General features: G+C 42.6%; 1 long non-coding RNA gene across 2 annotated transcripts; it reads left to right on the top strand.

The window, feature by feature from the left end:
* The first annotated feature begins 25 nt into the window (after window positions 1–25).
* On the top strand, window positions 26–22,996 carry LOC109252047 (uncharacterized). 2 transcript variants are annotated; one of them, XR_008424229.1, is made up of 4 exons: window positions 26–1,226; window positions 2,044–2,094; window positions 4,515–4,645; window positions 21,797–22,996. It is a non-coding gene; the product is annotated as an uncharacterized LOC109252047 (long non-coding RNA). The 2 variants fall into 2 exon arrangements; XR_002073826.2 differs by lacking the exon at window positions 21,797–22,996 and adding an exon at window positions 17,294–18,400.

Raw genomic sequence — 22,996 nt, 5'->3', positions numbered from 1 at the left:
CCGCCGCCCCCCCCCCCCCCCCCCGTGTGAAAGTAACAAGCAGGAGAAACTGATCTAATGAGAGAATGAAAGATGAGGAGATTCCCAGTGGCATCTGAGTTTCTGATTCTGCTCCATGGCATATAGTATTTCATTCCTGAGGTCAGGCTCTAATCTAGTCTCTTGTCTCTGTGGCATGCCCCTGTATTGTTATAATTAAGTTTCCCCTTCTTGATAATGCAGGTGGATTTTTGTTATTTATAATCCAAAAAAGCTAAGGAATAATATGAACTTTCTTACTAGATACATTCATTCATTCAAGTGCATCCTTCTTGTGCCACCTCCATGCTTGGTTACCATGAAGGTGCTGGAAATCCAATGATCAATAGTATAGACATAGTATCTACCCTCAGGGACCTTATACTTGGAGGTGGGAAAACAGGTTAGGGCAGGGCAGACCTGGAACACATACTATACAGGTAAACTCCGGGTTTCTGAGAACATACAACAAGATTATGAGAGTGTACAAGGTGAGAACTAAAGGAATGAGCAGGAGTTGACTGGAATGAGTTAGGAATTATGATGTAAAGGAGGGAGAGCATCCCAGTCTGGAAGAAGAGCATGAATAATCTACCATGAAGCCAGTATCCTCTACAAAGAAAGCAACATTTCAGTTAAGCGTCCTGGTTTCTCATCTACCCCTACTTTGGGCCCTCTGCTAATACACTGGTAAGAAAACTCTTTCCTTTTGCCCAGAAGCAACCACCTTGTCTTGCCCAGATTCTTCTATTCCTTATTGAGCTATTACAAAGGGAGAAATACAAAATGCCCCCTCTCATTGATTCCCATTTTGGTAGAGAAAGCTAGATTTCATCCTAATAGCCGCTATCCTCACCTTCCTTATTACTATGCTAGGGGCAGCAAAGTGGCTGGCTAATAAAACCACATTTCCCAACCTTCCTTGTAGAGGGGGATGGCTAAGGAGAGGTCACTGGAAGTGATTTGATAAGGTTTTTAGAAAGCTGTTTAAAGGGGTTAACTTAGCTAGCAAGCACCTCTTTGTCCTTTCCCCCTGTTCTTGCTTATTTGTCCCTGGGACCAGGACTTGATGGATGGAGCTCCAGCAGTCATTTTCATCTCCGAGTTGAAGTCATGTGCTAAGAATGCAGAGCAGAAGGCAGGATTCCAGTTTTGGAAACTTGTAGAGTCCCCACACCAGCCTGGCCTGCCTGGAGACAGTTTATCATGTAAGAGGAAAATAATCCCCTATCTCATTTAGGTCCAAACTGTTGTTTTGAATTGCTCTTACTAGCAGCTGAACAAAATTCCTCATTGATGAAACCCTAAAGGCCCTCTCATAACTCAGTTTCTTTTCTCTAAATAGTCCCCAAGTCATTCATTCAATCATGTATTCATTCACTCACTCAAACACCCTCTGATTGAAGATAACTATCTCATATTCTTGAATCAGATGAGATTATGTGGGTATGAAAGGGTAGTGTAAATACCAAAGCATTCCGTACATATTAAATTTTGCTACCATCATTGTATTATTATGATTTGTTGTTACTCAAGTGTCCAATGGAGAAGTTTCAGTATGTGGTATGCAATTTGCTGGAGGAAACTACTGCTGTTAACTGGTGTGAATTGTTGAAATCCAGTGCTATTTGGTATGGAAAAGAAGCAAGGCGTGACCCAGGGCAAGTGCTTCTCAAACTGTAATATGCACAGAGAAAAATTTAGGTATCTTATTCAAATGCAGATTCAGACTCAGAGGGTCTGGGGCAGCTGAGAGTCTGCCTTTCTAACAAGCTCTCATAGGTGAGGCTGCTTTGCCCTGGACCTTTGAATAATAGGGAACTAGGAGAGCTTTCCAGGTGCTGGGGAGAGAAATGATGAGAGGGGAGGAAGGCAAGCTGAGAGCAGAGAGAAAAGGAAAGTTATTTAGAAGCTCTATCTCCAAACAGGTTCGTACCAATTAAAAAAAGCCAGGTACTACGCATATAGTATTTCATTGGATTCTTACAACCTTATATAAGAGGAATTCTAATCCTCATTTTACAGTTGAGAAAATAAGTGGAAGCTCAGAAAAGTTAAGGGAAAGTCACACAGCAGGTAAGTGGCAGGGATTGGATCGGGATCCAGGCTTTTCAGAGGCCAGAGCCCGTATTTCTTTCTAAGTACCTTGCTAAAATTCTGGGGAAGCTTACTCCTTTCACTGAGTTCTTCCTTCTCACCCAGGAAATGCTAGTCAGGGAAGGAGGAAGAGGCTGCCCAAAGGAACCAGGCTGCTTGGCTCAGCTCTTATCTACATAAACGCTTTCAGTGGCTAAGCTTTGTTTTCAAACCATGGGGCCCCAGGGGGTGGGAAGTGGGAGGGGTACAGGTGGGATGTTTACACATTTTATTGGACAATTTCCACTTTGTAAGCCTAGTCTCTTCTCTGGAGGGAGCCATGTTCCAGAGCTGCTGGAACTTGTCCTGGGAAGTGGGAGCCACAGAAGTGAAAGCAAACCCTGCTCTGACTCTGACCTGGGACCCTTGCTCATTCCCTGGGTACTTGATGCCTTTGAGGGACTCCTGGCTCTGCCTTGGCTAACTGGCAAGTGTAAGGCCCCAGCAGAGACCCTCGTTTTATCCCAAGGTAGCAGATATAAATGAGCACATTGTGTCTCCACAAAAGGTAGGCCACTCAGAGCAGAGCCTCTTTGATAGGCTCCCTCTGCCAGTGCTGTGCCTTGGGGCTCTGAAGTAAGAAATCTGAGCCATTTCTGTCTCCAGTTTCCCACATGTGACTAGATTTTGTCCACTTTCACCACCATGGGGACCTGGGGAGGACCCTTGCACAGTAAATCTTTGATTGGGAAAGTGGTTCTATCATTTGAAAGGATGATGTTAAAGAGAGACAGGACTAAGTGACAAACGTACTCAGGGGGTAGTGCAGAGAAACAGCTCCGGGTGCAGGACCAGGAAAAGCCTGGGATCTCAGAGCAGGGTTGACAGGTATGAGGGGAGAAAATCATGGAGGCACATCAGGAATGCCAGTCTGAGTCCTGATTGCAGAAAAGCATGAAAGAGCTTCCGGGTAAGAAAAGAAACCAGGACACATGATGTGGTTCCTTCTCTCCAGAGGATAAGCTGTGGTCTGCTTTGATGTTAACTCCACAGGTATGCCAAGGCTATTGGATGTACTGGTTTTAGGTTTGGGGTCCAGCTATAGCAGCAACACCATAGGTGGGAAGAGAGGAGACAGAGGGGACAATCTTCTCATTGAAGGATGCCCAGAGGTATCCTAGTGTGGACTGTCTGAAGAGGAAGGACTTGATAACATCTATTCTGGCTGAGCCAAAATCATCCTCTAGCCTTCATTCCCTCAGGAATGTTTTCTGTTCCCAGGATCCCAGTTTCCCCTCCTTTCTGAGACAGGGCCAGCATTTCCAATGCCGTGAAGGATAAATGGGGTGCAACGTGAAATGGTGTCGGATATTCCAAATCACCCTCACTCTGGCTGGTCTGGTCCTAGAAGCAGAAGAAAGCCAGGAAAAACCTCTCGGGAGCCCATGACCTCCATTGTCTCCCAGCCACCGCCATCTTTGGGGCCAGGCTACTGGTTGACTCCAAATGGTTAACAATACTTGCTGCCTCCACTTTCTTGATTATCATTCTCCCAGAACTCTGCAGTCTAGTTTCTGCCCCCACTCTACCCTACCCCACTGAAACTTCTCCAACCAATGGCATCAACAGTCTGGACCAAATCCAGGGACCATTTTTCAGTTCTTACTTTTACTCTGAGCCCTTTGCCTATTGGTTATAATCTTTTCTTCTTGAAAATCTCAACTCTAGGGGTTCTTAGCAAAGGGTTCATGAGTCCTTAGATTGTCTTCAGGTAAAAACAACATTTTCAAGGACAGCAGTCCTTGAAATTGTTATACGAAGAGTTATACAAAAGTGTATTTTTTTTAGGGAGGATGGTCCAGGGCATTGCATTCTCAAAGGAATCAATGAACTGCCAATGTTAAGAATCCGTGCCTTTGACATCTGTATTGGCTAGGATTAGGTTCTTGTGGGGGCATTCCAAAATAACAGTGGTTGATTAGTCTTTCATGTATACAGAGGTAAGTCGTCAGAGCAGGAATGGTCGCTCTGACTTAGGAAGTTCTCAGGAACTCTGGCTCTTCATAGCTGTGCTCTGCCAACCCCAGCATATAGCCCTCAACCTCGTAGTCCAAGATGGTAGCATCTCATGCTCCAAGCAGCATGTTAGAGGGAGGGATGAAGAGTGTAAATGGTATGCTCCTGCTGTCTCTCAAAGATTCCTGGGAGCTGCTTTGTGACATTTCCATTACATTATTAGTCCAAACTTGGTCACATGGTCATATCTATCTGCAGAGAGGCTGGAAGACATCCTTATTCCGGACAGTCATGTGCCAACCTGAAGATCCTATTACCATGGATGAAGGGTAGGATAGAGATATTGGGGGACAGCTATCAGCTCCTGTCATACTCATACAACATCCCTTTCCACTTCCTTCTAGTACATTAGAGCCGGGAAGCTCCACTTCCTAGAATTCCTTGCAGCTGGCATTCCAAATGTGGTTTAGAAACTGCCAATTAAATGAACTTACATGAGACTGGATCCTGGAACTAAGAGGGGGAGAGGCAGCAGGTAAGTTTTGCTGGTGGAAGGAGGCCAGCTTGTTTCATGATCACCACCTTCCTAGTTCAGGAGCTTCCTGTAGCACTAGTTGTTTGGTGGCTTCTTTCCTGATCATGAGGGCAGAGGCAAATTGATTCTGAGGGTTTACAGGTATCTCTGGAAGCTCCATTTAGTCTACACCTCCACCCATTCCAGCATTGCTATAAGCCAGAGCTTCTTACACTTTAATGTTCATGTGAATGACCAGAGGATACAGTAAAGGATAGATCTGGAGTAGATCTCAGATCTTGCGTTTCTAACAAGCTCCTGGATAATGTCTGATGGTTAGAATAGATTTTTGAGTAGCTTGGTCCTAGGGTGTCCTCTGTTCACCTATACTCAGTTATAAATTCCTTTCTGCTTTAATAACTAAGTATGTTTTCTGAGTATCCAAATTCTGTGGCTGTCTCTTCCTTTGTTCTTGAGAGATCTTCTTCCTGTGCTATCCCTTAATATTGGTGCATCCCAGGGCTCTGGCTTAGGATCATTCTCCAAACTCTTCCTGGATGATCTCCTCCATCCTCTGGGCTTCAGTCACTACCTATATGCTTCTCAACTCCCTATCCAATCTGTACTCTCTCCTTTGCTCCAGATTCTGGTATCCACAGCGGACCAGAACTGAGTTCTATAGACGAGCGGCACATGAAAGAAAGCTTCTGTGGTCAAGTAAGTTTGGGACATACTGTGTTAAATAAAATGAAATTTATTTCCTTGCTGAGTTACTTCTAGAACTGTTAATGTGTTAAAATGCGTTGCAAATTTCCAAGAGGGGGTATGTAATATCCAGTACTTCTTAAACTTATTTGAAGTCTGTATTAGATACAATCTATGTTTTCTCAGTCTCTGTTACACTGCCTGAGTGGTGGACTTCCAGCCTTTTGCTTTTCTTTACTGTTGCTACTGTAGCCAACTGTGTAATTCTGTGGCCCACCAGCTGCTCTTCCCTGCATTTTGCACTGTTTCCCATCCCTCCCTGCCTCACTTCCCTTTTGCATGGCTCACTCTTGAGGCTTTGGGTTTGCACCTTCATAAAAGGCATCAGCATATAATTCTTGCCTCTGGCTCTGTTTCCCGGGGAATCTGGACTAATACAACCTTCAACAGACTCTACCCACCCCCTTTGCCCTTTTTCTTGGAATATTAATATCTCCTGGAACTTGGGTTCCTAGAACATGCTTTGCAAGTGCTGTGTTGGTCATTTTTCCCTGTATATCTACAAGCACCTGACTCAGCATGTCTAAGACCTAATCAGTAGTTTTCTTTTATATCTGTCCCTTTTTTGGTCTTATCTGTCTTAGCAACTGGCACCATATTTGCTCATCACCCAAGCTACCTGGGTGTCATTCCTTGTTTTGTTTTGAAGATCTAATTGGCTTTATTAAGCAATCTGGATGTCATTCTTGACTCCTTCTTTTCCCCTTTTATCCAATCTGCCGCCTCCTCATCCTTCCTCTTGACTAATTGACTAATTAACAATTATTCGTCCATAAAGAGGCAGTGTAGGTACCATCTTCTTACCCCATCTCCTTCATCATCTGAGTGATGTACCACTCTGTAGAGCTCTCATAGCCCCTAAACTTGTCTTTCTTATAGAATTTATCACACTTTATGGTCTTTCTTTCTTTCTTTCTTTCTTTCTTTCTTTCTTTCTTTTAATTTTTAAAAATATATCTGTCCACCCTTGCCCCCACCTTTGGTGTCTCTCATTCAGTTCTTAATCCCTGGCATCCAGGGTAGAGAACTAACTGATTAATTGATAGATAGGAGTGAATGAGGTAAGTGGGAGAGAGAGAATTAAAATTTGTAAACCTTCCAGGGAGGAAAAACAATTTCCCCTCTACCCTTCTGCATTCTTGGCTGAGAACCCTGTAATAAAAGACAGGTTAGGGGTGCCTGACTGGCTCAGTTGGTAGACCATAGGACTCAATCTCAGGGTTGTGAGTTGAAGCCTCACATTTGGTGTAGAGCCTAAGTAAAAAACAAGCAAGCAAACAAACAAACAAACAAAAAACAAAAAAGACAGATTAACAAGAGAAAAACAAACAGAACTTTATTAACATGTATACCTCATATATACATAGGAGATACCCAAGGGAAAATAAGTAAGCCCCTGAGATGGCTTAGAATTCAGGAGTAAATGCCATTTTAATTGGGACAAGGAAGGGAAGGGGATGCAGTCCTCCTAGGGGAGAGGCCATGTTTTTGTTTTGTTTTGTTTTTTAAAGTAGGTATATGCCCAACTTGGGGCCCGAACTCACAACCGTGAGGTCAAGACCTGAGCTGAGATCAAGAGTTGATTGCTTAACTGACTGAACCACCCTGGCGCCCCTGGGAGAGGGCATGAATTTTAGGAAAGATGGATGGGAGATACGATGTTTTGTACAAAGTTTGTCTGAGCATGGTGTTAACTTCTAAAGTCTCCTCCTAGCAGAGGATACCCTAGGACCAAGTAACTTCTCAGTCTTCCCTGGTTTATGAAATTCCTGGGGAGGGGATTTATGACAGTTGAATTCCTTTTCGGGGATCTGTCTTTAGACAGATAAGGGAAATTCAGAGAACAATCTCCCTGCACTGGCTATTTTTCAAGTGTCCTACAGCTCAAAACAACCATTATACCAAAGCAGCATATTTTGGAGTAGCATGTCCCAAAATCCTGTAATCATATTTTGGCATGGCACATTCTTTTACTATTCATTCCCTACCTTTGAAAATTCTTCAAGAAATTTCACAATCTAGAACCCGAGCTGGTAGATTTCACTGAACCAATATCTTAGGTCAGTTCAGTTTGGTCACACTGTTGCACATCTGAAACTAACATAATGTTATATGTCAATTATATTTCAATTTTTTTTCAAGAAAGAGTACACCAATACCCAAGAGAACTTTTTCCTTTTAACAGGTGAAAGAAAATTAAATTTTAGTTTTATATAGGTGCACTCTTTTTTTTTTTTATGTTTATTTATTTTTGAGAGACAGAGAACATGCGAGCATGAGTGGGGGGGTGCAGAGAAAGAGGAGGACAGAGGATCTGAAGCAGGCTCTGTGCTGACAGAAGAGAGCCCAATGTGGGGCTCGAACTCACGAAATCATGACCTGAGCCTAAGTCAGATGCTTAACTGACTGAGCCACTGAGGTGTCCCTTCATAAGTATACTCTTGATACTAAAGCTTATTTCTAATCCCCCCCTTTTTTCCCCTCTAAAACCCTTTTAACAAATTCATTCAGTTTTGACCAGTTTGACCACAAGAGATAAGATTCTCTGTCTGTCCTGATCTCACTCTCTCTTTCTCCAACTTTCACCACACATTTAGCTTTTGTCCTTTATTCTTCTCTTTTTCATTCTGGAACAACCAGTTATTCTATTTTAGGACACAATTACTCTCTTCTCCCCTAACAAAAATGTGTCTCTATAATTCATATCTTTTCTTACCAAAAATAACCCTATTTTTCTTATATATTTTGCATATAGAGCTTTTTTTTCTATTAGTTTTTTTTTTAATTTTTTTTTTAACGTTTTATTTATTTTTGAGACAGAGAGAGACAGAGCACGAACGGGGGAGGGGCAGAGAGAGAGAGAGACACAGAATCGGAAACAGGCTCCAGGCTCTGAGCCATCAGCCCAGAGCCCGACGCGGGGCTCGAACTCACAGACTGCGAGATCGTGACCTGAGCTGTAGTCGGACGCTCAACCGACTGAGCCACCCAGGCGCCCCTATTAGTTTTAATTAAAAACACTAATTAGGATTCTGAACTCTTAGAAACCCTGATTTCTAGTGAACATTAAGAAGTAATCAACTGTGGATTGTCACATCAATATTCTATAGATGTCAAATTAGCTTTTGTTCCTCTCTAAGAAGAGGACAAAAGTAGGTAAACTTAGACGTATGTGTAGCAATTAATGTTTTCAGTACATTATCTTAATTGGAAATGATCTATGTATTCAATGAATACCTGTCGTGTAATTTAACATAGTATAACTTTAAGGTTTCAAGTTACCAAAAGTATTTTGGAAATGATAAGATTTTGGAAATGATTTTTAAGCAGATATATTTTATAAAATATAATCATTGTTGAAAAGATCATTTATAAACTTTTATCCCACCTACATTTAGTGTATTCACTTGTTCTTAACAATTATATTTAGATCAGTCATGAAAATTTCATTAGACATTAGACAAAGGTGGGCATCACTTTAAGTTACTATTCTTCCTGACAAATGTTTGACTAGTACACTCAGCTAGAATAAAAGCTGTATGTCTGCATTATTATTATTTTTATTTTTTTCAACGTTTATTTAGTTTTGAGAGACAGAGAGAGACAGAGCATGAGTGGGGGAGGGGCAGAGAGATAGGGAGACAGAATCTGAAGCAGGTTCCAGGCTCTGAGCTGTGGGCACAGAGTCTGACACAGGGCTCAAACTCACAAACTGCGAGATCATGATCTGAGCCTCAGTTGGTCGCTTAACCAACTGAGCCACCCAGGCGCCTCCCCCTTTTTAAAAAATTTTTTTTTCTCAATGTTTATTTATTTTTGAGGGACAGAGTGAGACCGAGCGTGAGTGGGGGAGGGGCAAAGAGAGAGGGCGACACAGAATCTGAAGCAGGTTCCAGGCTCTAAGCTGTCAGCACAGAGCCTGACACGGGGCATGAACCCAGGAACTGTGAGATCATGACCTGAGCCGAAGTCAGTCACTTAACTGACTGAGCCACCCAGGTGCCCCTCTGCATTATTTTTAATGCTGACAGCTCTGAAGACTTGCCGTGCTGTTTTGTTTTGTTTTTGTTTTTGTTTTCACTAAACCAACAATATTCTTGTTTATCAAAGACTACTCAAGTCACATGAACTTGAAAAACATTTAGGTTAGTTTCTATACTGCTCTGAATGTTTAATTTATATAAGCACTTGCTTTTCTTTAAGCCAATTAAATAGAGCTCTTTTACAATTAATTCTGACAGTGTCATCCAGAGTAACATACATATATGGACATACGTAAACATACAGACAAACATAGGGATCTTAGAGCTTTTATTAAAATTTTAGGCATATGTTGGGTATATGAATACAAAACTCGCTAGTTTATAAAGCAACAGTTGGGTCCAAATTGTGTTTCTAGCAGATGAAAAAGTTAAGGTTGCCTACTCAGATGGCTACAAGTTCTTACTTATATTTGTGGAGACAACTTTTAAGATTTTTCACTTGCCAAATTTCCAAAAGCTCCTTTTTCCTTTTCAGCCTCAAGTAGTTGCTTGTGGGGGTTTCTGGGTCCCTTGACAGCCTCTGATGAAGGGTAGGAGGTCTCAAGTTGAAGGGATTATAGGGAGCTGAAGGCTGAAGTGGGCAGGGTGGACAGAGGGACAGAGGAGGTTAGAGTTTGAGGGTGGACCTATCAAAAAATTCAAGGAAACTGGATGGAAGATTGAAAGTGGCAAAATCAAGAAGAAGCAACAGAAGAATTGGGAAGTAAGAGGTCTTAAAGGAGCCAGTTTAGGGAGATCTTAAGTTTCCCAAAGAAACCAATGGGGTTCCAAATTATCCTTAGCAAAATCATGCCATGAAGGAAGTAGACAGAGTTGGTGGAAGGAACATGTAGTCAGCAGGGGTTTGAGAAGAGAGTTTTAGTGGACTGAGAAGTCCCCATGGGAGGAACAGGATCAAGGAAAAACAAAGAACAGAGAAGCCTTTAAAAAAAGAAAAAACAGAAGCTCCTATCAGACTCTGAATATCAGCTTCTAGGGGTGCCTGGGTGGCTCAGTCGGTTAAGCGTCCGACTTCAGCTCGGGTCATGATCTCACAGTCTGTGGGTTCCAGCCCCGTGTCAGGCTCTGTGCTGACAGCTCAGAGCTTGGAGTCTGCTTCGGATTCTGTGTCGCCCTCTCTCTCTGCCCCTCCCCTGCTCATGCTCTGTCTCTGTCTGTCTCAAAAATAAATAAAAAGATTAAAAATATATATATATCAGCTTCTAATTAGGCCAATTTCTGACATAGAGCTCTCTCAAAAAATCCTTTCAATATCTTATTATCAGCTGGAACAAACAGTAAATATTTCTGGCAGTACTAAACTTCCTTTTTAAATAATTTTTTTCCTTTTTCTTTGAAACCAAACGTATGTTTATCAAGTGGCTCAAAACCAAAGCTAATAAGCCTTTTGTGACAAATGGTATCCCTAAAGAGGGCACAAAGATGCACGCCTCTCTAGGTCCAAAACTACTCACTTACACATACACAAGAACCAACAACCTGTGTCCCAAGCTGAGTTCTCATGACATTAAAGGAGACAAACAGAAAAGCAATAGCTGTCCTTGGGAGGGAAAAGGATAAATAACCAAAGTGTACCCCAAAAACCAAATTCATAAGAGTCATGGTTCAAAGAATTCATTCTTATGAATGTTTTCCTCCTGCTAATCTGAATTTGGAAAGTAGGGACAACATGAAGTTTTACCTTCCTCTCTTAACTGGGCACTACAGAGATCCAAGGAGCTGATGTTAATAAGAACTCTTACCCTTCTGTCAGTGTTCCCAGGATTCCATCTGGGTAGGATGTCTCAGCCATCTTATCCTCATAATTTTCTCCATTCTTCTGAGTTGGCTGAGATTCCTGTAATAAAGCATAGATTAACTGGAGAAAAGCAAGCAGAAGTTTATTAACATATATACCTCATACATACAGGGGAGATATCCCTGGAAAAATTAATGATTCCCCAAGATGTCTTAGAATTTGTGATTAAATACCATCTCTCTCTCTCTCCCTCTTTTTTTTTTTTTTTTAAAGTAGGCTCCATGCCCAATATGGGGTTTGAACTCACAACCCTGAGATTGAGAGTTGCATGCTCCACGGACTGAGCCATCCAGGCATCCCTTGTATACCATCTTAATGGGTAAATGAGAGGAGAGGATGTAGGGCTTAGAGAATAAATGATTTGGGGGAAGTTGAATGGACACTTAGAAGGATAGGAGATACAATAGTTTGTGAAAAGTTTGTCTAGGTGTAGTGTAGACTTCCAGGCTGCTCCCTGGTGATGAGAGTCATTCTTCCCTACTTGAAGAAACTCCTTGGGAAGGGATTTATGACAATTGAGTTCCTTTTGGAGGATTTAGGAAGATTAGGGGAATTCAGAGAAAGCTCCCTGAATTTGCTGTTTTTCAAGTGCCTACAGCTTAAAATAATCAACATACCAAAGTGGCATAATTTGAGGTGGCATGTCCTGAACTCCTTTAGTCATATTTTGGGGAGGCGTATTCTGCTATTCTGCTATCCCCTCACCTTCTGCCTTAAATAAAGAGGAAATGTTCTGAGATTATGAGAAATCCATGTTTGTTCTGCCCTAGGTTAAAGTGGCTGGAGACTACATTTTATTATTAAAAAAAAAGTTTTTTAATGTTTATTTACTCTTGAAAGAGAGCGAGCAAGCACGAGCGCATGGCAAGGGAGGGGCAGAGAGAGGGAGACACAGAATCCCTGAAGCAGGCTGCAGGCTCTGAGCTGTCAGCACAAAGCCCAGTGCGGGGGCCTGAACCCACAAACCTCGAGACCATGACCTGAGCTGAAGTCAGACGCTCAACCCAGACACCCTGGAGACTACATTTTATAATCAGCTCCAAAACACCACTCAAAGCTATTAGATAATGCGTTCAGGCTGGACGACTGTCACACACTCCGGCGTGGCCATAGGTGCCCAGCTCTCAAGGAGGCACTCAGAGCATCAGCACTTGTGGGGACCTGAGAGTAACTGCCTCCCGGAGTTTCGGACCCTGGGTGTCTCACCCTGGTCCTGGCCCTGCCAAGGCTCAAGCTGGGTGTCCCACTGACTCATGCTGAAAAGCGGAAGTTCATAGCCGATATAAAATAGTTTCATTTAGGGGAGTGTATCAGTTTCCCCCTGGGTTGCCATAACAATGTGTCATAAACTGGGTGGCTTAACACAGAAGCAATTTCTTCTCTCACAGATCTAAAATCAAGATGTCAGCAGGGTTGTTTCCCTCTGAGGACTCTGAGAGAGAATCTGTTCCATGCCCCTTTCCTAGTTTTCCAGGATAGCTAGCAAACCCGCCATTCCTTGGTTTACAGATGCATCGCTCATCTGCCTGTCTTCACAGGGCATTCTCCCTGTGTCTTTCTGTCTTAACATGGCTGTTTTCTTTATAAGGAGTCAGATTAGGAGTCAGTCCTACTCCAGTATGACCTCATGTTAACTAATTACATCTGCAATGACCCTATTTCCAAATAAGGTCACATTCTGAGATACTTGGGCTTAGGACTTCAACTTATTTTGGGGGAAGGGGAAACACAATTCAACCCGTAACAGGGTGAAAACTTTTATTTTCTATCCATTTAGAGAGCTGCTTTAATCCAATTATCCTCATTTTTGTTTAAAGCAGGGTCATAAACTGGTGCCCCAGGGCAAATTTGGCTCCTGAATATTTTTGTTAGGTCAGGGTGCTCGTCATTCCCTAATTTCTTATGCTGGCCACTTCACAAGTAGCCGTTAAGACATTTGCATAAGTGACTCTTAGTTTAGAACTTGCTTTCTCAGAGCCTTCATTGGTAAAAATCTTAGCCTCCCAACTACCCTGAGAGGCATAACAAGGGTGTTCCCATTTCACTGACCAGGAAACAGAGGCTCAGAAAGTGCCTGGATCATACAGTTGGAAGTAGTGGGTCCAAGTCTCCAACCCACCCCCTACCCCCACCTGGGCTTGCACACTGATCACGCCCACATCTCAGTGACCCCAATGCCACAAAACTGCAGGGGGCTCGCAAGACACCCCTTCTTCCCATTTCCCCAGCAAAATTTTCACAGTAGCAAATGCTATTAGCATTGTTGAGTCTTAGAGACTTTTTAAAACCAGAGACATTTCTGAGGGAAAATCTTTGCAGGTGTTTCTCCCAGAGAGAAGAAAGTCTAATAATGTGCTGAGTTAAGGGCAGTCTGGTTTTGAGCTTGGTCAATCTTTTCTTTTGTGAGTGTGCAAGAAAAAAGAGTGAAAGGAACCAGATGTAGAACAACCTTAATTAAGGGTTGAGCTCCTCCTCGCCAGCCTCCTTGTGCGGAGAAGTTCTCTTCATAGGAGACAGCAGTTCTTAGACTTCCTTTATGGTTGCTCTTTTAAGAACTGGGTACATGTTTCAGATCCTCTTCCTGGAAAGATGCACTTACAAATATAGGAGAATGGAACAAAATTGCTTGGCATTTCCTTTATACTTAGAATTCTGAAATTTCATCATAGTTAATCTAAGCATAGGTCTTTTTTGGGGGGAGGGCAATTATTCTTCTTGGTATTCAGTGAGCCATTTCAGTGTGAAAGCTTATGCCTTTCTTCACCTCTAGGAAATAGGCCATGACGTATTTATTTTTTCCCCTCCATTCCATCTGTTATCTTATTCTGGAATTCCTACTAAAGAGGATGACAGAATTTCTGGGTCCATTTTCTATGCTTCATCACTTCTTTTTCCTCTGCCAACCTGAGGTATTTTTATGAAGTAACTGATAAAATGATAAAATGAAGTCCTTCAAGTCCCTTGAAGACTTGGGCCTGCCGTGTGCACAGTAGGGGTCAAATAAATGTGACCTCCTTCTTCTTCATTCTCAGCACCTACCTGAACAAGTACATCAACAGTAATAACTAGTGTTTATTGGCTGCTTATTATGTATAAGGTGAGGAGCAAAGTACTTGACACATTGCCCCGTTTAACTCCCACAACAACCCTATGAAGCTGGTACAAATATTATCTTCAGTTTACAAACGAGGGAATTGAGGGCCATAGAACAGAGGTTGGCAGACTCTAGCCAGTGGGCCAAACCTGTCACTGCCTCTAATTTCTCTTTTATACCTCCTACCTCTGTTCTTTTGAACTGCATTTCGGGAGAATTTCTCCACTTGACCTGTCAACTCTATTATTGATTCTTCATCAGTAACTATTTTGTGATTTAGCCCCCCGAATTTTTTATTTGGAAAAACAAGTGCTTAAAGTTCCAAATCACCAGTTGATTTTTTTTTTTTTACCTTTTGTTTCAATCCTTTTTTTTTTTTTTTTTTTTTTTTAAGTATGCTTTGCACCCAACGTGGGGCTTGAACTCAGGATGCTGAGGTCAAGAGTTGCATGTCCTACCAACTGAACCAGCCAGGTGCCCCCTCCAGTTGATTCTCTTTAATAGATGAAATATCCTTTCACATTTCTTTTTTTAATTTTTCATGTTTATTATTGTTATTATTATTTCAAGAGAGAGAGAGAGAGAGCGAGTCGAGGAGGGACAGAGGGAGAGGGAGACACAGAATCCAAAGCAGGTTCCAGGCTCCTAGCTGTCAGCACAGAGCCCAGTGTGGGGCTCAAACCCACAAACCAAGAGATCATGACCTGAGCAGAAGTCGGACGTGTAACTGACCAAGCCACCCAGGCGCCCCTCCTTTCACATTTCTTATGAAGACTTTAATTACACTTAATCTGAAGTCTTTTTCTTCAGTAGTTGTTAATTCTGTTTCTTGAATGTTAGTTTTTCTGATGGTATTTTGATGGTTCTGTGTCATTGTTCTGACTTTTCTCAAATATTTAGTAATTCTAGACATTTGTTCATTTTTAAGTTGTGTATTCTTGTTCCTGTTTGTCCTGTTTACTGACTCTGCATGTAGTAACTTTGTAGAAAAGTGGAATGTGCTGGATGGTTGGAGATGTGGGGGTTATGTAAGGAAGAAGAGGACCCATTTTGTCTTTTGAGTATGGCAATTTTCTTCCCCTCTTGGGTCCTAGTTGTTGTCTGGGGCAAGGCTTTGCCTCTGGCCCAAGAGCCCGCACTTACTGGTTTGGTTTGGGGAAAATCCCCCTTGCAGCTAATTAGTACAAAATGTGAGAAGGAAAGGAAAAATCGCATCGGATACTCCAAGTGCATTTTCCCAATTAACCACTCCAAGGAATGGCCCAGGGCCTCTTCTCCTTATACCCAATAATCCTGAAATTGGAGGTCTTTGTTAACATTTCTACTTTCATGCCAGTCTTCTTGTGTGTTGTGTGTGTGTGTGTGTGTGTGTGTGTGTGTGTGTTCCCATTAATCTTTTATTATCTGCCTTTGGTGTCAAACTTAGAATGGTCTTCTGTACTTCCCTTCTCTTCCAAAATTATAAATATTCATCTATTTTGTTCTTTTACTATTTTTGTGATTTCATGTTTTACATTCAAATCTTTCAGCCATCTGGAATTTATTCTAACGTCAGCCATGACTTGGAGCTCTAAACTTAAATTTTTTCCTAATGGTGAGCCAGTTGTACCCACCATGCTTTCCATGTGTGGGCTTTTAAAGGGCGGCTTGGCCCCCAGAGCTCCATAAAAGCCTAGGAGTTAAGAATAGAAAAGCTAGGACTATAACTCAGTCAGATCCTAATCTCTGTTCCATTACTGCTCACCATGGGACTCTGGCAGAGCTCGCTTCTCCCTAGGGGAAAGCTCCATCAATGATGTAAGTAAGGCGGGGAGGGCTGAGGCAGGGAGAGGACTTGTAGAGAGCCCTCTAGAGGAGTTTCATAGTTGCTGTGTTCCTGCCACTGGGCATGGTCTCATGGGCAATAGCTGCTCAGCCTTGCAAGAAACTCCAAGGGCTCCGAACTCTACTCTTTAACAGTATATTCTTTTTTCAACTCCCATAGCCTTCTCCTATAGATCATTCCAAGTCCAGCTCATCCTACTCCTCTGTGAAGCCTGCCTTGATATGCCCGGTGAGGCTTAGATGCTGCTTTTCCTAATCCCCACTGCATTTTGCACAGATCTCCAGTGTGATTTTTGTTAACTGTTTGTTGACACGTTGTGGATGAATAAATTAGCTAACAAAATAAATTAAGTTACTAAGCATGAAGGATGCTATCTGCCAGGTGCAGGGAGAAAAAGAAAGCTACCAAAGGGTATGGAGTTGCTGCTGACCATGTCCCCATATTCATCTGCGGCGTTCGTTGAGGCCCAGGTGTTCATGGCACTGTGGTTGGCACCCCAGACCAGCTGTGGCTTTGATTAGGTGCCTGAAGCTACTAAGGAGTCTTTTTTTTTTTTTTTCAAACCAAGTGTTAGGTCCTGAAGATACCAGGAGAGTCAACTTTGTCTCTTTCCTCAGAGCTGGTAACCTCATGTATAAGTGTGTAGACAGAATCTTGGAAGAAACTTTAGGGAGGGAAGAAATGCGCCCATCAAAACCTCTAAAGAGAACAAGTAATGTAGTCGAGTTGGAGGATGCTCGCTCGTCTGTAAAATATGTCCACTAGCAGCAAGCCAGCATTTCCTGTGTGCTGAATATGTGTGCCTCTCTAAACTCTTAATATACTTTATCTCATTTGCTCCTCATAAAAACCAGGTGGCACTATCAGTTCCATTTTGTAGATGAGGAAAGTGACTCTCAGAGAGGTAAAATGATTTACCTGTTGTCACAATGAGGAAGCCACAATCCGAAGCCCCAGTGGGGAATGGCTCAGGTTCAGAGAAGAGAAAAACATAATCTTTGGCCATCTGACCTCCCTCCCCCTCTCCTTTTACTTGGAATTAACTGGTGGGGTTGAACAGAATTTTGCTTTGTTCTCTGGACCTTTGCTTCTGTGGTAGAGATAAACAGGTGTAGATAAACTCTACCCTTTTTGGTCTCTCTAGGTCCTAATACAGAGCCTGGCACACAAGTTGGTGAAATAATGCAGGAAGAAAACCAACATTTTCAAACACAATATGTCTGTCTCAAAGCTTGCCCTGTTCAAAATTTATCCCTCTGAATTCTTACTGAAGATTATACGAGACATAGCCAAGAACCATGAAAATGCTCATTCCTTTGACTTGTCTTTTGTACTGTTTCCTTGGGGATTATCACTTTTTTTTCCCAAAAGATAGTTTACACTTTGAGAATTAAGATAATTTCTTAAAATACATATGACACAAAATTTAACATCTCAACCATTTCCAAGTGTATAGCTCAATAATGTTTAGTGTATTCACACTGTTGTACAATACACAAAAAGAATTTTTCATCTTGCAAAACTGAAACTTCATACCCATTAAAAAAATCTTCCCATTCCCCACTCCTCCTGTTTCCCCTGGAAACAACAATTCCACTTTCTGTCTCTATTTGACTATTCTAGATACCTCATATAAGCAAATCATACAGTGTTTATATTTTTGTGACTGGCTTATGTCAGTGCTTATCTTTTTGTCACTTAGCACAATGTCCTCAACGTTAATTGATTTACAGCATGTGTCAGAATTGCCTTGCTTTTTAACACTGAATAATATTCCATCCAGATATTGTGTTTTGATTATATTTAATTTTCAGCTTTTCTATTGCTTTTCAGTTTCTGTTTTTGCTATTATTTCCTAGTTTTAGTGGATTGTGATTAGAGACTGTTGTCTGTACTCATTCTACTTTTTGAAATGTATTGAGGTTTTTTTGTTTGTTTTTTTTTATGAAAAAACCTTATATGTGGTCATTTGTTAATGATCCCGGGATACTCACGAAGTGTAAATTCTAGGTTTTCAAGATATAGAATTTGATATCTTTTAATTCAATCTACCTTACTAATTTAACAAATCAAGTCCTCTATATCCTTACTTTTTGTATAGTTTATTGATCAGTCATGAGCTAAGAGAGGTGAATTAAAAATTTCTATAGTTACTGTACTTATGTCTATTTTTCCATGTAATTCCTATTGTTTTTGCTTCATGAATTCTGATGCTATATTATTTTGTGCATAAATAGTTATGACAAATCTACATTGTTGCTCTCTGCCTTTATCATTATTTTCTTCTATGTCTTGTTTTCTGTTTTTCTGTGAATTCAACCACGTCTGATATTAATTCCAAAACCCTTGCTTTCGTGTTGCTTGTATTTGCATGTATGACTTTTGTTCTTGTTTTCTATTTTTTCCTACTCTTTTACTTTCAGTATTTCCGAGGAACACTATTTTAGATGTACCTCTTGCATGTAGCACTAGTTGGGTTTTATTTTGTGACTCCACGAGCTATTTTTAAAGAGTGAGGTTACCAGGTCAAAGTTAAAAAGAGCTTCTATAGCTCTTGACCCTCATTGCCAAATAAATTGTTTTTCACTAGTTGGACCACTTTATCCTGTCACCAGCCATTTAGAAGTGAACCATCTCCCCACCATTGCCAGCATGGCTATTATACTGCTGCTTAAATTTTTAATAGGTGAAAATGGGACCTCATTGTTCTTTCATTTGCTTTTCTTGGCTTTATCTAACTCTAAGTAAATAAAGATGGAAGAAAAAAGAAGTCAAAATGAGGGGCGCCTGGCTGGCTTATTAGGTGGAGCTTGAGGCTCTTTATCTTGAGGTTGTAAGTTTGAGCCCCACGTTTGGTGTCAAGATTACTTAAAAAAAAATAAAATCTTGGGTCTCCTGGGTGGCTTAGTCGGTTAAGCAGCCACTCTTGGTTTTGGCTCAGGTCACAATCTCATGGTCTGTGGAACTGAGCTCTGTGTAGTCCTCTGTGCTACAGTGTAAAGCCTGCTTGGGATTCTCTCTCTTCCTCTCTCTCTGCACCTCTGCTGCTCTTGCTCTCACTCTCTCTCTCTCTCTCTCTCTCTCTCTCAAAATAAATAAATAAACTAAAAAAAATCTTAAAAAAAATTTTTTTTTAATGTTTATTTTTGAGACAGAGAAAGACAGAGCGTGAAGGGGGGGGGGGTCAGAGAGAGGGAGACACAGAATCTGAAGCAGGCTCCAGGCTCTAAGCCGTCAGCACAGAGCCTGACACGGGGCTCGAACTCACGGAGTGTGAGATCATGACCTAAGCCGAAGTCGGATGCCCAACTGACTGAGCCACCCAGGTGCCCCAAAAATCTTTAAAAAAAGGTTAAAATGAAACATTCCTTTTTAGTTATCTCCAGCAAGATTAAGATGGGTGGTGGTGTTTCTTATTCTAGATTCCCTTGACATTGGATCCCTTTCCAAAGGCTCCTCAGCTTGGGCCTTAAATTTCCCCAGGAGAAATTGTTGAGGCTCCTTCCTCACAGCCCTAGACCTTGCTTTCTTTCATTCTGTAGTGAATAGGTAAAATAACATAATAAGAAGATATAGGGTCTGGAGCTAGATTAAATGGATTTAAATCCTAGCTCCACCTCTATTTACTAGTTTGTGATCTATGACAGTTACTTATCTTCTCTGTGCCTTGGTTTCCTGAGGTAATAATTCTCAAGGGTAATGATGACTACGACAGCGACACCTATGAGGGTTGTTATGTACAAGAGTTAACTTACGCAGACTCAGTCAGGATTTTTCTTTTATTTTTTATTTATTTATTTATTTATTTAATAGATGAAATTTACTGTCAAATTGGTTTCCATACAACACCCAGGATTTTTCTTTTAGAAGTAAGCTCTACACCCAATGTGGGGCTTGAACTCACAACCCCGAGATGAAGAATCACATGTTCTTGGGGCGCCTGGATTGCTCAGACGGTTAAGCATCCGACTTCGGCTCAGGTCACGATCTTGAAGTTCGTGGGTTTGAGCCCCGCGTCGGGCTCTGTGCTGACAGCTCAGAGCCTGGAGGCTGCTTGGATTCTGTGTCTCCCTCTCTCTCTGCTTCTCCCCCACTTGCACTCTGCAGCTCTCTCTCTCAAAAACAAATAAACATTAAAAAAAAAAAAAAAGAGTCACATGCTCTACTGACTGAGCCAGCCAGGGTCTCCAGGATTATTATTATTAGCTCCACCTCTGTGAAATACTCCTTTTCTACTTCAACTATGGGGTTTTGGTGGAAGTTTTTTCCTTTTTACATGACCCTGCTTCCTTAGCTGCTGCATTAGGTCTTAGGCCAGGGGCAGGGTCCTGACACAAGCAACGCTAATCAGAATCCTTTCCTGGGGTCTCTGAAATTGGGACATGAGAAAGGAAGGCTTTATTGACTCTTTGGTGGAGGAGCTCCCAGAAGTGAGACCCAGGCTCCCGGCAGCCATATTTCCAGCTGGTGGGGGAAGCCAGGCTATGAGAATGAGGTTGACTGACATGTAGAGAAAAGTAGACATTAGAGATGGAAAGAGTCTGGCACCGTTGGAATCCTTCACTCTGGCGGTCCCCAAATGCACCTTACAAGCTTCCCATTGTCCCTAGGCTTGCTTGCATTGATATTCTGCCCTTGCAACCAAAAAAGAGTCTTAATACACCTCCTAAGGCACCTTAGGACAGTACAGATTGTGAGTTCTCCCGTTTGTCTGTCCACCTTTCTACACTTGATCTTAGCCAAAAGGCCGAGAAGTGATGTCCACCTTTCTCTAAAAAGCCAAAAGCTCTTGCAAGCCTAAGACATGCACACATGCATGCATGCGCGCACGCGCGCGCGCGCACACACACACACACACACACACACACACACACACACACACATGCAGGCACACAGACAAGGCAATTCGCAGCTTTTGGAGTGAGCTGTGACTCCTTCACTGCCCATGCTGCCTGCACATGCTTCTACTTCACCACACACATTAAAAGACAGCTGTGCCAATGTCCAGTCCTAAGGAACTGTACTTGCTAAACAGGATGTTATCCCGGAAACTTGCGCCCTTCTCTGTACACCCCTTGTCCTTTTTTTCACTGCCCTATTCAGTAATTCACAAATATATAATGAGCACCTGCCAAGAACCATGTCAGGCCTGGGGCCCCAGAGAGGCAGCAGACAGTTCCTGATGTCAAGGATCCTGCAGCCTGTAGGGCTGTCAGGCTGTAAAAAGACAGCTCCGAGAGAGACCGTAGAGTGAGTGTTAAACAGATGCTTTTGCCAAGTGCTCCAAGAGCTCGCAGGAGGCTTCATCACTGGTTGCCTGGGATGGTTGTCTGGCTGGTCTACCCACCTCCAGCTTCTCTCCACCCCAGTCCACCCTGCCCACTGCTGCCAGACTGTCTTTTTGAACACAACTCAGTTGTGTGACTGCCTCTGCCCCCTGCAGGCCTAACCCCACATTCCTTAGCCTGGCAAGATCCTAATCCACATATTCCTCAACCTACTTTCTCAGCCACATTGTCCATTGTTCCCTATTCACAGACCTTACTCGCAAGCCTACACAGCCCACTCCCCTTCATCATACACGTTCAGTGTCTCCCCACCGCTGTGCCTCTCCTCACTCTGTTCCTTCTGTTGCTGATCCCTGCAGGTCTCAATTATATATGCCTTCCAAGGAGTGATGGCAAATGCCTTTCTTCTCTCGTGCACCCTCTCTGATCATCTGGCTGGGTTGCTGTGTTGAGAAGGTTCTGTGGATATACCCGGGGCTTGTGAAAAGGTACAGGGATCAGTTAGCAAAATCTTCCATTGCCACCAAATTGAGTGAGTGTTGACAGCAGGGAAGTGGTGGTGGGGGGAGGATGAACAGCACACTTGGGGTGCATTTGCAGATTTCATTCCAGGTCCAGGACTAATGCATCCCCCTCCATCCCCATGAAGACTTTCCTGCTCCTCCAAGTAAAATTAACCTGCTTTTTCCCCCCTGAATATTTATAACATTCTCCCTACACTGTGTGAGAGCACAGATTGTTCCTACCACCTTTTACAGGTACATCTGTTTTGTTGTCCTGTTTTGTTTGTTTTCTATTTGAGGAGACAGACAGTATCCTACAGTGTATGATACAGGTAGGGATTCAAAACACATTAACGGAATGGATGGAGCCGCGTGAACACCAGGACGAGTGAATTGTTACAGAAGAGCCTCTAGGGGCCTGTCTTGTCAAGCTGACTTACCCTACAGGTCTCCACCCGGAGAAGACTCTGAGGATGGTGTTATGGTGGCCGTGTTCTCACTCATGAACCAATTTCCTGCATTGTTACTTCTGCCTGACCTGTCATTTGCTATCTTCTTGTGAGTCTGTGACCACTGAAATCTGAGGTCCCAGCCTCACTTTCATTCCTTTACTCAAACCATTTTTGATGCCTTCTTGGTGGCCAGTTCTATGCTCACTGTTAGGGGCACACGGATGGTGTCCTGTCTTCAGTCTGATCACTCACTTGGGGAGAGTGAGGTGCTGGTGGAGGAAAGACTGAGAGCTGAGTCACAGGACATGTGAGACCAGTGATGTGCACCCTAAGGGAAGAGCAGAGGAATATGGAGGGAGGACAGCAGAGGCTGCTGGAGGAGGAGGGGTGGCAGAAGTTGTTAACACACCCACCCAATTCCCTCTTTGTCTATACTCAGCACCTCATAACTATGTTGCCTGATGGCCATTGCTGCAAGCTGTCCTCCCCAGTGCCAGGACCCGAACAGGAAATATTTTTTATTTTTGTTTTTATTTATTTTAGAGAGAGAGAGAGAAAGAGAGTGTGCATGTGCAAGTGGGGGAGGGGGCAGAGAGAGAGAGAG

Source organism: Panthera pardus, unplaced genomic scaffold (genome assembly GCF_024362965.1).
Source record: "Panthera pardus isolate Hobbes unplaced genomic scaffold, ASM2436296v1 HiC_scaffold_20, whole genome shotgun sequence".
Classification (NCBI taxonomy): Eukaryota; Metazoa; Chordata; class Mammalia; order Carnivora; family Felidae; genus Panthera; species Panthera pardus.
The sequence above is the reverse complement of the archived record's forward strand: the minus strand, read 5'-3'. Positions and strand labels throughout refer to the sequence as shown.